This window comes from Elephas maximus, chromosome Y (assembly GCF_024166365.1).
Source record: "Elephas maximus indicus isolate mEleMax1 chromosome Y, mEleMax1 primary haplotype, whole genome shotgun sequence".
NCBI classification, from domain to species: Eukaryota; Metazoa; Chordata; class Mammalia; order Proboscidea; family Elephantidae; genus Elephas; species Elephas maximus.
In genome coordinates, this window is record NC_064847.1 from 5,428,163 (window position 1) to 5,444,414 (window position 16,252).

Below are 16,252 nucleotides of genomic sequence, written 5' to 3' on the forward strand. Positions count from 1 at the left end.
ATATAACTGGGAGCTTCTAAAAATCAAACCCCTGTGCTCATCCAAAGACTTCACCGAGAGACTGAAAAGACTACCTACAGACTGGGAAAAAGTATTTGGCTATGACAATTGCAATCAGCATCTGATCTCTTACACCCACATGATGCTGCAAAAGTTCAACAACAAAAAGACAAAAAAAAAAAAAAAATGAGCAAAGGACATATACAGGCACCTCACCAAGGAAGACATTCGGGCAGCAAGGATATACATGATAAAATACAATCATTAGCCACTACAGAAATGCAAACCAAAATGACAATGAGATACCATCTCAATCCAACAAGGCTGGATTAATCAAAAATCACAAAATCATACATGTTGGAGAGGTTGTGGAGCGACTGGAACACTTATACGCTGCTGGTGGGAATGTAAAATGGTACAGCCACTTTGGAAATTGATTTGGTGCTTCCTTAAAAAGCTAAAAATAGAACTACCATATGACCCAGCAGTTCCACCCCTTGGAATATACCCTAGAGAAATAAGAGCCTTCACATGAACAGATATATGCACACCCATGTTTACTGCAGCGCTGTTTACAATTGCAAAAAATGGAAGGAACCAAGGTGCCCATCAACAGATGAATGGATAAATTAATTATGGTTTATTCACATAATGAAATACTACACAATGATTAAGAACAATGATGAATCCATGAAAAATGTCATAACATGGAGGTATCTGGAAGGTATTGTGCAGAGAGAAATTAATGAGTTGCAAAAGGACAAATATTGTAGGAGACCACTAGTATAAGAACTCAAGAAAAAGTTTAAACACAGAAGAAAATGTCCTTTGATGGTTACAAGTGTGGGGGGGGGGGTCACTAACTAAATAGTAGACAAGAACTATTTTACATGAAGGAAAACACAACACAATGTAGGGAGAGGTCAGCACAACTAGTCTAAACAAAAGCAGTTTCCTGAATACCACTGAATGCTTCAAAGGCCAGAGTAGCAGGGACGGGGGTTTGGGAACCACAGTTTCAGTGAACATCTAGGTCAACTGGCATAACAAAACGTATTAAGAAAATGCTCTGCATCCCTCTTTGGTGAGAGGCATCTGGGGTCTTAAACACAAACAAGTGGCCATTTAAAATGCATCAATTGGTGTCAATCCAGCTGGAGCAAAAGAGAATGATGAACACCAAAGAACAAGGTAAAGATGAGCCCAAGAGACAGAAAGGACCAGAGACTATATCAGCCCGAGACTGGAAGAACTAGATGGTGCCTGCCTACCACTGGTCACTGCCCTGACAGGCAGCACAACAGAGAATCCCTGATGGAGCAGAACAGTTGGATGCAGATCTCAGATTCTCATAAAAAGACTAGGCTTATTGGTCTGACTAAGACCAGAGCGACCCTGGAGATCATGGTCCCTTGACTCTTTGTTGGCCTAGGACTGGAACCTTTCCCAAAGCCAACTCTTCAGACAGGGATTAGACTGGACTATATGATGGAGAATAATGCCGGTGAAGAGTGATCTTCTTGGCTTGAGTAGACACATGAGTCTACGTAGGCCGCTTCTGTCTGGAGGTGAGATAGGAAGGCAGCAGGGGACGGGAGCTGGATGAATGGACAAGAGGAATACAGGGTGGAGAGGATGAGAGTGCCATCTCATTTTAGGGGGAGAGAAGGTAGGAGTACCTAGCAGGGTGTGTATAACTTTTTGTATGACAGACTGACTTGATTTGTAAACTTTTACTTAAAGCACAATAAAAAAAAAAATGAAATGGAACACTTGGAGATCAATACTGTAGGCATTAGTGAGCTGAAGTGGGCTGGTATTTGTCATTTTTAATCTGAAAACGGCATGATCTACTATGCTGGGAAGGACAAATTTTAGAGAGAAATGGCATTGCATTCATCATTAAAAGGAACATTCAAAGTGTGCCCTGAAGCACAATGCTGTCAGTGGTGGATTAATATCCATATATTTACAAGAAAAATCAGGTAATATGAATATTATTCAAATTTATGCCCCATTGAATGCCAAAGATAAATTGTAAATTTTTACAAACTGCTGCTGTCTGAAATTAACCGAAGGTGCAATGAAGATGCATTGACAATTATTGATGATTTGAAAGTGAAAACCAGAAACAATGAAGAGAAGGAACACTACTTGGAAAATATGATACTGATGATGGGAATGATGTAGAGATTGCATGTAGAATTCAGCAAGACTAATAACTTTATGCACTGGAAATATTTTTTTCAAAAACATAACAAGCAACTATACACATGACCTCACTTGATGTATTACACAGGAATCAAACCAACTACATCTGTGGAAAGAGACCATAGAGATGCTCAACACCATCTGTCAAAATAAAACCAGGTGTTGACTGTAGAACAGACCATCAGTTGCTCACATACAAGTTCGATTTTAAGCTGAAGTAAATCAAACATGTACACAAAATACAAAGTATGACTTTGAATACATCCTGCCTGAATTTAGACCATCTCAAGAATAAATTTGATGTACTGAATAACAATAACTGAAGACCAGATGACTTACAGGATGAAATCAAGGATCCCACAAGAAGAAAATAAGAAGTCACTAAAAACTTAGTAAAGAGAGAAAAGACCAAGATGGATAACAAGAGAGACTCTGCAACTTGCTCTTAAGTGGACAGTAGCTAAAGAAAATGGAAGAAATGATAAAGTAAAAGTGATGATAGGAAGATCTCAAAGGATAGCTTGAAGACAATCTAAAGTATTACAATGAAATGTGCAAAGTCCTGGAGTCAGAAAACTAAAATGCGAAAACACCTTTGACATTTCTAAAGCTGAAAGAGCTGAAGAGAAAATTCAAGACTTGAGTTGCAATACTGAAGAATTCTATTGCCAAAAAAAATTGAACAATACAGGAAACATTCAAAGATGGAAAGAATATATGGAATCACTGTACCAAAGAGAAATCAACCACCTCAATATTGAGTTACAATATTGAAGGATTCTATGGGCAAAGATCAGACGATGCAGGAAGCATTCAAAGATGGAAGAAATATATGAAATCACTGTACCAAACAGACATTCAACCACCTGGTTTATGATCAAGAACACTGTTACTGAAGTAAGTTCATGCTGCACTGAAGGCATTGGTACAAGCCCCACAGGAAGTGATGAAACACTAATTGAGATGTTTCAGCAAACAGATGCAACACAGGAAGTAGTTATTTATCTATGTCAAGAAATTTAGAAGACAGTTACTTGGCCAACTGACTGGAAGAGATCCATATTCATGCCCATTCCCAGGAAAGGTAATCAAAGAGAATGTAGAATGGCACAATGTCATTAATAGCACATGCTACCACACTTCCTTAAAGATAATTTAAAAATGGCTGTAGTAGTATATTGACAGAACTGTAAAAGGGTCGAGCTGCATTCAGAAGAGGTTGTAAAACAACAGGTATAATTGCTGATATCAGATGGATCTTAGAAAAGACAATACTACAAAGATGTTTACCTGCATTTTATCAACTATGCAAAGATATTTGACTGTGTGGATTATAACAAATTGTGAATAACATTACCAAGAATTGAGAATTCTAGAGTACTTACTTTGCTCACGTGGAACCTGTACACGGATTAAGAAGCAGTTGTTCAAATAGAATTGCAACAGAATTGAGAATCCAGACATAAATCCACCCATATATGAGCAGCTGATATATGACAAAGGTTCAAAGTCGCTTAAATGGGGAAAAGACAGTCTCTTTAACAAATGGTGCTGGCATAACTGGATAACCATCTGAAAAAAAAATGAAACAAGACCCATACCTCACACGGTGCACAAAAACTAACTCAAAATGCATCAAAGGCCTGAATATAAAATCTAAAATGATAAAGATCATGGAAGAAAAAATACAGATAACACTAGGAGCCCTAATACAGGGCACCAACAGTATACAAAATGTTACTAACAATGCACAAACTCCAGAAAAGAAACTATACAACTAGGAGCTCCTAAAAATCAAACACCTATCCTAATCTAAAGATTTCACCAAAAGAGTAAAAAGATTACCTACAGACTGGGAAAAAGTTTTTAGCTATGACATTTCTGATCAGCGTCTGATCTCTAAAATCTACATGATACTGCAAAAACTCAACTACAAAAAGACAAATACCCCATTTAAAAAATGGGTGAAGGAAATGAACAGGCACTTCGCTAAAGATGACATTCAGGTAGCGAACAGATACCTGAGGAAATGCCAATAATAGTTAATACCATTAGAGAAATGCAAATCAAAACTACAATGAGATTCCATCTCACCCCAACAAGGCTGGCATCAATCCAAAAAACACAAAACAGTAAATGTTGGAGAGGTTGTGGAGAAACTGGAACACTTATACACTCCTGGTGGGAATGTAAAATGATACAACCATTTTGGAAATCATTTGGTGCTTCCTTAAAAAGCTAGAAATAGAACTACCACGTGATCCAGCCATCCCATTCCTTGGAATATATCCTAGAGAAATAAGAGCATTTACACGAACAGACACGTGCACACCCATGTTCATTGCAGCACTTTTTACAATAGCAAAAAGATGGAAGCAACAAAGGTGCCCATCAATGGATAATGGATAAATAAATTATGGTATATTTACACAACGGAATATTATGCATCAATAAAGAACAATGGTGAATCTGTGAAACATTTCATAACATGGAAGAACCTGGAAGGTATTACGCCGAGTGAAATTAGTCAGTTGCAAAATGGCAAATGCTGTATGAGACCACTATTATAAGAACTTAAGAAATAGTTTAAACAAAGGAGAGAATTATCTTTGATGGTTACGAGAATGGTGAAGGAAGGAGAGAGGGAGAGAAGGAGGGGATATTCACTAACTAGATGTTGTCGTTGTTGTTAGGTGCCATCAAGTCGGTTCCGACTCATAGTGACCCTATGCACAACAGAACGAAAGACTGCCCGGTCCTGCGCCATCCTTACAATCGTTGTTATGCTTGAGCTCATTGTTGAAGCCACTGTGTCAATCCACCTCATTGAGGGTCTTCCTCTTTTCCGCTGACCCTGTACTCTGCCAAGCATGATGTCCTTCTTCAGGGATCGATCCCTCCTGACAATATGTCCAAAGTATGTAAGACGCAGTCTCGCCATCCTCGCTTCTAAGGAGCATTCTGGTTGTACTTCCTCCAAGACAGATTTGTTCTTTCTCTTGGCAGTCCGTGGTATATTCAATATTCTTCGCCAACACTACAATTCAAAGGCATCAACTCTTCCTCAGTCTTCCTTATTCATTGTCCAGCTATCACATGCATAGGATGTGATTGAAAATACCATGCCTTGGGGCACGTGCACCTTAGTCTTCAAGGTGACATCTTTGCTCAACACTTTGAACAGGTCCTTTGCAGCAGATTAACCCAATGCAATGTGTCTTTTGATTTCCTGACTGTTGATTCCATGGCTGTTGATCGTGGATCCAAGTAAAATGAAATCCTTGACAACTTCCATCTTTTCTCCATTTATCATGATGTTGCTCATTGGTGCAGTTGTGAGGATTTTTCTTTTATGTTGAGGTGCAATCCATACTGAAGGCTGTGGTCTTTGATCTTCATTAGTAAGTGCTTCAAGTCCTCTTCACTTTCAGCAAGGAAGGTTGTGTCATCTGCATAACACAGGTTGTTAAGGAGTCTTCCTCCAAAAGTGACTGTTCACTGGGGGAAAGAAAATTATCAGTCTTTTCAGGGATTATTGGATACGGGCTGTGAATTGACAAAAATCCCAGGAGACCCTAAATGTCACTGTGGTCCACCAGTCAGAATGGGGGGTTATGGAGGTCAGGTTATTAATGGAGTCTTAGCTTATGTCAGTCTCACTGTAGGTTCAGTGGGTCCTCAAACCCATCCTGTATTGATTTCCCCAGTTCCAGAATGCATAATTGAAATGAATATACTCAGCAACCTCCACATTGGATCCCTGACAGATGGAGTAAGGGCTATTATGGTAAGAAAGGCGAGTGGAAGCCAGTAAAGCTGCACCTTCCTAGGAAAATATACCTTAGAGATATATCAGCTTTTCATCCTTACATCATTATTTAGTCTGTAGAGTATTTGACCACCTTTCTCTTCCACAAGACGTCACAGTGGTCCATTACATAGAAAACATTATGCTAATTGGACCCAGTAAGGAAGACCTGTCAATGACTTTGGACTTATTGGTAAAACATGTGCATGCTAGAGGGTGGGAAATTAATTCCACAAAAATTCAAGCACCTACAACCTCAATGAGATTTCTAGGGGTCCAATTTTGTGGGGAATGTCGAGATATTCCTTCCAAAGTGAAGGAAAAGTTATTGCACCTGGCTCTTCCAGCAACTAAACAGAAGGCACAATGCCAATGCCTGGAGGGCCTCCTTGGATTTTGGGGGCAGCATATTCCTTATTTTGGTGTGCCACTCCATGCTATTTATCAAGTGACTTGAAAAGCTCCTGGTTTTGAGTGGGGACCAGAACAAAAGAAGGCTCTGCAACAGCTGCTGTGCAAGTTGCTGTGTCACTTGGGCCGTATGATCTGCCTCATCAGATGATGCTCGAAATGTCCGTGGCAGATAGAAATGCTGTTTGGAGTCTTTAGCAGGCCCCTATTGGTGAATCACAGTGCAGACCCTTAGGATTTTGGAGTAAATCCCTGTGATCCTCTGTAGATAAAAACTCTTCTTTTGAGAAACAGCTTTGGATTTGTTACTGGGCCTTAGTAAAGACTGGACACTTAACTATGGGGCGTCAAGTCATCGTGCAGCCTGAGCTGCCCATCATGAACTGGGTGTTGTCTAACCCAAAAAGTCATATAGTCGGACATGCACAGCAGCACTCCATGACTAAATGGAAGTGATATAAATGAGATTGTGTCTGAGAAAGACTTGAAGGCACGAGTAATTTACATGTGCAAGTAGCCCAAATGCCTATGGTCTCCACTCCTGCCACATTATCTTCTATCTCCTAGTCTGCACCTATGGCCTTATAGAGAGTTCCTTATGATCACTGGACTGAAGAAGGGAAAACTTGTGTCTGGTTTACAAATGGCTCTGGGGACAAACAGGCATCAGTTGAAAGTGGACAGCAGCAGCACTGTAGCCCCTGGCTCGGATCTACCTGAAGGACAGTGGTAAAGAGAAATCTTCCCAATGGGCACTTCAAGCAATGCACCTGGTTGTGCACTTTGCTTGGAAGGAGAAATGGCCAGATGTGCGACTGGATACTGATTCATGGGCTGTGGCTAATGATTTGGCTGGATAGTCAGGAACTTGGAAGGAACATGATTGGAAAATTGGATACAAGGATTTGTGAGGAAGCAGTATGTGGATAGACCTCTCTGAATGGCCAAAGATGTGGCAATATTTGTGTCTCATGTAAATGCTCACCAAAGGATGACCTCAGCAGGAGAGGATTTTAATAACCAAGTAGATGAGATGATACATTCTATGGAAACTACTCATCATCTTTCCCCAGGTACTCCCATCATTTTTCAATGGCTCATGAACAAAGTGGCCATGGTGGCAGGGATGGAGGTTAGGCATGGGCCCAGCAACATAGAGTTCCACTTACCAAGGCCAACTTTGTTACAGCCACTACTGAGTGCCCAATCTGCCCACAATAGAGAGCAATGGCGAGTTCCCAATATGGCACCATCACTAGAGGTGATCAGCCACCAACCCAGTGGCAAGTTGGTGTCACTGAACCACTTCCATCATAGAAAGGGCAGTGTTTTATTCTTACTGGAATAGACACTCTTGGTGTGGATTTGCCTCCCCGCCTGCTATGCTTCTGCCAAAACTACCATCTGTTGACTTATAGAATGCCTTATCCACCATCATGGTATCCCACCCAGCATTGCCTCAAATCAAGAGACTCACTTCATAGCAACCTAAGTGCAGCAGTGGGCTCATGCTCATGGAATTCACTGGTCTACCATGTTCCCCATCATCCTGAAACACCTGTCTTGCTAGAACAATGGAATGCCCTTATGAAAACACAATTACAGCCCCAGATAGGTGGCAATACTTTGCAGGGTTGGGGCAATGTTCTCCAGGAGGCTGTATATGCTCTAAACTGGCATCCAATATATGGTGCTGTACCTCTTGGCCAGGATTCATTGGTCCAGGAATCAAGAGGTGGGAATGGGTGTGGCATCATTCACTATTACACCTACTGACCCACTTGCAAGATTTTTGCTTCCTGTCCCTGCAATCTTATGCTCTACAGGTCTAGAGGTCTTAGTTCCAAAAGGAGCAATGCTCCCACCTGGAAGCACATCACTGATTCCAGTCAATTGGAAGCTAAGAATGCCACCCAGCCACTTTGGGCTCTCTATGCCTCCAGATCAATGGGAAAAGAAGGGGTGTACCATTCTGGGTGGTGTGATTGATCCTGATACCAAAAGGAAATAGAATTGATATTACACAATGGAGGTAAAGAAGAGTATGTCTGGAATCCAACGGATCACTTAGAGTTTCTTTTAACACTACCCTGCACTGTCAATGGAAAACTACAGCAAACCAGTTTTGACATTACTACTAATGGCCTAGACCCTTCAGGAATGAAGGTTTTGTGTCACCCCACCAGGCAAAGAACCACAACTAGCTGAGGGCAACAGGAATACGGACTGGGTGGTAGAAGAAGCTAGTTCTAAATGCCAGTTGAGGCCACATGACCAGTTGAAGAAACACAGAGTGTAGTTGTTACGAGTAATTCTGTTTTGTATGTGTGCATCAAATTGTTTTCTTCGCTTATAAAATATGTCAACAGGGCTAGTACATTTTCAGTTGTACATGTTTTCATTGAATTATGTTAGGCCCAACTATGACTTCGTAATTGTCTTTATTCAGAGATTATGTATAATTCAAGGAGATGTGAACAGGTGTCAGGTTGACAACAGATGGACTGTGATGGTTAAGACTCTGTGTCCACTTGGTTGGGACGTGATTCTCAGTATTTTGGCAGTTGCATGATGCTGTGATCACTTCCTGTTGAGATTTGATGCATGATCGTCCCCATGATGGGATCTCCCGTGAGTCAGTACCAGTAGGGGCAGGGCCTGAGGCGGTTCACTCACCTGGTCTTAGTCATCTAGTGATTAAATCTCTCTCTCTCTCTATATATATATATGTATATACACTAGAGAAGCAACTGAGTAAAGCATATAAATATACGTTTTACTCAGTTGCCTCTCTAGAGAACCCAGCCTAAGAGAGTAATTTTCGGAGTGATTATACAGTTTTACTACCTTTTCATCTATCTCTCTGGAGACTGGCAACACTGTAGTGAGGGACTGCTGCTGCAACCTGGATCCCAGAATAAAGATGATGGAAATTAAGCAACAGCTAACCCACAATTAACATGTAGCATGAATGAACAATAAAGCAAGGTTTAAAACATTTCGTAAAACTCTGAAATTTGGGAGTTGTCTCAGTTATCTTATGCTTCTATAACAGAAATACCATAAGTAAATTGTGTTAACATACAGTTTATTCTTTCACAGTATAGGGGGCTAGAAGCCTGAATTAAGGGCACCAGCTACAGGTGAAGGCTTTCTCTGTTGGCTCTGGAAGAAGGTCTTTGTCATCAATCTTCCTGTTAGTCTCGGAGTTTCTCAACAGAGGGACTCCAGGTCCAAAGGACACAATCTCCTGGCTCTCATTTCATGGTGGTATGACTTCCATTTCCTCCCTGCTCACTTCTCTCAAGAGACTGATTCAAGATACAATGTAATCTGTAGATTGAGCCCTGCCTCATTAACATATCGGCCTCTAATCCTGCCTCAATATCAGAAAGGTTAGGATTTACAACACATAGAATAATCACATCAGCAAGTCGAAATGGTGGACAGCCACACAATACTAGGAATCATGGCCTAGCCAAGCTGATACACATTTGGGCGGGATACAATTTAATCGGTAACAGGGTTTGTTTGCTAATGCTTCAAAACTTGGCCTAATTAAGCTGCTACACATATCACTTTTTTTAGGGAATTACTTTGCAATTGAAAACAGTTCTGGTGGGATAAGAATCTAAGTGCATGTTTCGCAGTATGGATGCTAAAGAATTCAGATCCTTGCTCTTGCTGTCCTGTACAGTTTGAGAAAATGAGCAGGATACATGTGATTTTTTTCCCAGTCAATCAGGTCCTCCTCCTAGCACTTTGAACATTGGCAAACGGATTTGTTATGAATTGAACTGTGTCCCCAAAAATATATGTTGAATTTCTGGCTCCCGTACTCATAAATGTGATCCCGTGTGGAAACAGAGTTTTTCTTTTATTGTTTATTGTGTTAATGGGGTCCTACTAGAGTAGGATGGTGAGATTACATCTCACGTATTTTGGACATGTTATCAAGAGAGACCAGTCCCTGGAGAAGGACGTGATGCTTGGTAAAGTAGATGATCAGACAAAAAGAGGAAGACCTTCAATGAGATGGACTGATACAGTGGCTGCAGCAATGAGCTCAAGCATAACAACAATTGTGAAAACAGCACAGGACAGGGCAGTGTTTCCTTCTGTTTTATATAGGGCTGCTATGAGTTGGGACTGACTCAACGGCACCTAACAACACCAATACTGGAGTAGGGTAAATCCTCAGCCTAATTATTTCTGAGTTATAAAAAAGACCAGAACAGACATAGGGACATCCACATGGGAAAAGACATACAACAAATGAGAATCATTCGTAAGCCAAGAAAACAATGAACCAAGGAAGGAACCAACATGGCTGAGATTCCAATTTAGGCTTTCAGCCCCCAGAACTATGAAAAAATTAATTTGTTTTTTAAAGCCCTCTGCTTGTAGTATTTGTGTTACAGCAGTTGTAAAATGGCATGAGTAGTAACTTTAGAACCTGTCTAACTTACGTAGTAGGCTATCGCCACTTCATTTGCATGAATATATTGACCAGTCCCTACAAGATGCATAAAATTAGGCCAATCACAGAGCAGGCTACAGCCCAGGGCCATACAAAAAATACTAAAAGTTTTTTTACAGCTTATTCAGGAAATCTGAATCAAACTGGATAAAATTAACAAACTGGGGTAGAAAACTAGGACAGAGGTAACTTCTCAGGGTTTAGGGGAAAAATCTCCCAAGGTGATTTTCCAAAGAACCAAGGAAAAAAGCCACATTAACTCATTTCACCACAAAGGCACTAGAAAACTAAGACATGAAAATATGACTGGATGACATTCATTCCAACCCCAGTGTCCTGGAAAACTTCCCCTTTAATTTTAATATTTATTTTTATTGTGGTAAACATATATATAATAAAACTTTGACACCTCAACAATTTTTACTTGAATAGTTCAGTGACATTAATTACATTTCTCACATTGTTCAGGTATCATCCTTATAAGTTCTCAAATTATACCATCACTTCTAATAGAAGCTCAGTGTCTCCTAAGCATTGAACACTTTTTCCACCTTCCTCTGGCCTGCCCCTGGTAACCACTGATAAAATTTGGTCTCTACTTGCATAATCCACATATTTCATATATGTGGTATCATACAATACTTATCTTTTTGTGACTGAGTTATTTCACTCAACATAATGATTTCAAAGTTCACCCATGCATTAGGACTTCATTTCTCTTTATGACAAAATAATATTCCGTTTTATGTATGTACCACATTTTGCTTGTGAATTCATCGTTGATGAACTTTTAGGCTGTTTCCACTTTTTGGCTAATGTGTACAGTGTTGCAATCAACATTGGTATATAGGTATGTGTTTGTGTTCCTGCTTTTAATTCTTTTAAGTGCATGTCTGAGAGTGAAATTGCAGAATCATTCTATGTTTAACTTCTTTAGGAATGCCAAACTTTTCCACTGAGGCTGCACATTTTATAATCCCACCGGTAATGACGGAGGTTCCAGTTTCTCCACATTCTCACCAATACCTGGTATTGCCTGTTTTTTAACTCACAGCTATCCTGGTGGGTGTGAAGTGCTATCTCGTTGTACTTCTGAGTTGCATTTCCCCGTTGACTAAAGACATTATGAACACAGATGCAAAAATCCTTAACAAAATATTAGGCAACAATATCCAAAAGCATATTAAAAGAATGGTCCACTATAGTCACATAAGATTTATCCCAGATGTGCAGGGGTAGTTCGATATTAGAAAATCAATCAACATAACACACCACATTAATAGCACAAAGGGGAAGGAAAAAAAGAACACATTTCAGCTGGCGCAAAAAAGGTGTTTGACAAAATCCAACACTCTCTCAGGATAAAAACAGTCAACAAGCAGAAGAAAATTTTCTCAGTTTACATCCTATGGAGAAATACTGAGAGCTTTGCCCTTACGCTCAGCAACAAGATAAGAGACCCTTCTTGAAATATTGCTATTCAATACTGAACCAGGAGTTCTAACCAGAACAATTATTCAAGAAAAAAAAAAAAATCCACATTGAGAAGGAAGAATTAAAATTATACATTTCAACAAATGACATGATCCTATATATAGAAGACTCCAAAAAATCCACAAGCTGCTAGAACTAATAAATGAATTCAGCGAAGTGACAGAATACAAGGTCAACACACAAAAATCAGTCAGATTTCTATACATGAGCAATCTAATAAAGACATTAAAGGAACAATTCTTAGAATAAAATACCTAGGAATAAATTTGGCCAAGGAAGCGAAAGACTTGAAAACTGTAAAACATTACTGAAAGAAATTAAAGACGACCTAAGTAAATTAAAGGACATCTTGTAGTCATGAATTGGAAGACTTAATATTGTTAAGAGATCAATACTACTCAAAGCACTCTCTATGTTCAACTGACTTTCGACAAGGGACTAAGTCAATCCAATGCAGGGAGAATAGTACTGTGACAACTGAATTTCTCCCAGAAAACAATGAATGTGGACCAACACTTTACACCACACATAAAAGCTATGTCAAATGGGTCAAAAACCTAAATGTAAGAACTAAAATCATAAAACTCTTAGAGTAAATCATAGAAGTGTTTAACAATGGATTCTTAGATATGATGCCAGAAGTATGAACACAAAAGTCAAAATAAATAAATAGAACTTCATTAAAATTAAAAGCTTTTACTCAACAAAAAATTTTATTAAGAAAGTAAATTGACAACATACAGATTGGGAGAAACATTTTGAACATCATATATTGGATAAAGGTTTTAATATTCAAAAAAATATAAAGAACTGTTAAAACTTAGCTACAGAAGGACAATCCAATTTTAAAAAGGACGAAGAACTTGAATAGACACTTCACCAAAGAGGATACGCAAATGGCCACAAGGCACACAAAAAGACGTCCAATGTCAAGAGTCATTAAGAATAATTTGTTCTTGCTACAAGATTGTATCTGTATTTCCTGGCCTGTATCTTGCTACAGAGCCTGTCTAGTTCTTCAGACTCTCGTTAATTCTGTCAGCTACCAATAATTGAAAAAAAAAAAAAAAAAACTGCTATTAATTAAAATTAACCAGAGTCAGTTTCTGTTTTCTCCTTCCAAAGGACACTAATGGGACGTGGTATATATACAGGGTCAATTGGTGGCATTTTTGTAAACAAACTTTCAATTAACTTGTTTGTTTGTAATCTCTTATTCTCATTCTGTTTAGTGTCCTCCATTTTGGCCTTATTCATTATTTTTTAAAAATATGTATATGTGCATACATTTTTTTTAAAGGTTGAGTTCCTTTATTATTTACTTACGATCACTTTCATAGGATTTTGTTTTTGTTGTTGTTAGGGGCCATCTATGCAGCTCCAACTCATAGCAATCATATGTACAACAGAACGAAACACCGCACCATCCTAATAATCGTTGTTATGCTTGTTTCAGCCACTGTGTCAATCAGTCTCGTTTGGGGTCTTACTGTCTTTCACTGACCCTCTATTTTACCAAGCATGATGTCGTTCTCCAGGAACTGGTTCCTCCTGATAATATGCCCAAAGTGTGTGAGACAAAGTTTCACCATCCTCGCTTCTTAGGAGCATTCTGCCTGTACTTCTTCAATTCAGATTTGTTCTTTCTTCTGGCAGTCCATGGTATATTCAATACCCTTTGCCATAGTTCAAAGGCATCAATTCTTCTCAGTCTTCCTTATCCATTGTCCAGCTTTCACATGCATATGAGGTGATTGAAAACACCAGGGCTTGGGTCAGGTGCACCTTAATCCTTAAAGTGACATCTCTGCTTTTTAACCCTGTTTAAGATCTTTTGCAGGAGATTTACCCAATGCTATATGTTGTATGATTTCTTGACTGCGGTTTCCATGGGTCTTATTTGTGGATCCAAATAAAACAAAATCTTTTGACAGCTTCAAGCTCTTCTCAGTTTATCATGATGTTGCTTACTGGTCCAGTTGTGAGGATTTTTGTTTTCTTTATATTGAGGAGTAATCCATACTGAAGGTTATAGTCCTTCACCTTCCTCAGTAAGTGCTTCAAGCCCTCTTCACATTCAGTAAGGACGGTTGTGTCATCTGCATATCACAGGTTGTTAATGAGTGTTCCTCCAATCCTAATACCCCATTTTTCTTCATACAGTCCAGCTTCTCCAATTACTTGCTCAGCATGAAGATTGAATAAACATGATGAAAGGATGCAACCTTGATGCACAAATTTCCCAACTTTAAACCATGCAGCATGCCCTTTTTCTGTCTTGATGACTACTATCGATTTATAGCACAGTTAAGTGTTCTGGAATTCTCATTCTTCCCAATATTATCCATAACTTATTATAATCCACACAGTCAAGTACCTTTGCATAGTCAATGAGACACAGGTAAAAATCTTTCTGGTATTGTCTGCTGTCAGTCAGGATCCATCCGGCATCAGCTACAATATCCCTCATTACACATTCTTTCCTGAATCTGGCTAGAACTTCTGGCAGTTCCCTGTCGATGTACTACGGCAAGTGGTTTTGAATAATCTGCAGCAAAGTTTTACTTTTGTGTGATATTAATTATGCTCTTCAATAATTTCCATATCCTGTTCAATCACTTTTCTTTGGAAATCCACTAAACACACTGCGGTTGAGTTGATTCTGACTCATACCATCCCTATAGGGCATAGTAGAACTGCCCCAAAGAGTTTCCAAGGAGCATGTGGTGGATTCAAACTGCCGACCTTTTGGTTAGCCTCCCTAACTTTTAACCACCACATCACCAGGGTTTCCAAAAGCCCTGCGCTGGCCTGGAAATGAATCCGGGTCTCCCGCGTGGGAAACAAGAATTTTGGAATGGATGCAAATATGAATCTTTTCCAGTTTGTTGGCCAGTATCATAGGTTGAACTGTGTTCCCCAAAAATATTTGTAACAATTTGGCTACACCATGATTCCCTGTTTGTAATTCTCCACTATATTATCATCTGATGTGATTTTCCTATATGTTGTAAATCCTACCTCTATGATATTAATAAGGAGGGGATAGGTGGCAGTTACGTTAATGAGGTAGGAGTCAACCTATAAGACTGGATTGTGGCCTAAGCCAATCTCTTCTGAGATATAAAAGAGAAACTATGAAACAGAGCGATGTCATATCACCAAGATAGCAGCACCAAGAGCAGAGTGCGTCCTTTGGAACCAGGGTTCCTGTGCAGAGAAGCTCCTAGTCCAGGGGAATATTGATGAGAAGGATGATAGAGACAGAAAGCCTCCCCAGGAGCTGATACTCTGAATTTAGACTTCTAGGCTACTTTACTGTGAGGAAATAAATTTTTCTTTGTTCAAGCCATCTGCCTGTGGTAGTCTGTTATAGCAGCACCAGATAACTAAGAAAGAATTTGGTACCAACCAAACCAAAACCAAACCCAGGGCTGTCCAGTCAATTCCAACTCATGGAACCCCTATAGGACAGAGTAGAACTGACCCATATAGTTTCCAAGGAGCACCTAGCGCTTTGGTTAGCAGCCGCAGCACTTACCCACTACGCCGCCAGGTTTCCTGCTGCTCCAATAGATACCTAAAATATAGAAGCAATTTTGAAACTGTGAATGGACAGAGGACCCAGGAGGAGATGTTGTTACATTGGAGATGATAAAGGCGGTGAGAAGCAGCAGCGGATGTTGTGCAGAGAAACAACAGAGAAATAGCTGCAGCAGAACCAGGACACCAGTGCCAGACAGCACTGCAGCTGACCCATGGAGCAAGAATATTTATGAACAATTGTACAAAGCTGTAAAAAAAAAAAAAAATTAGGTAATCTTCTTTAAAAATAATATTTTCTCGTA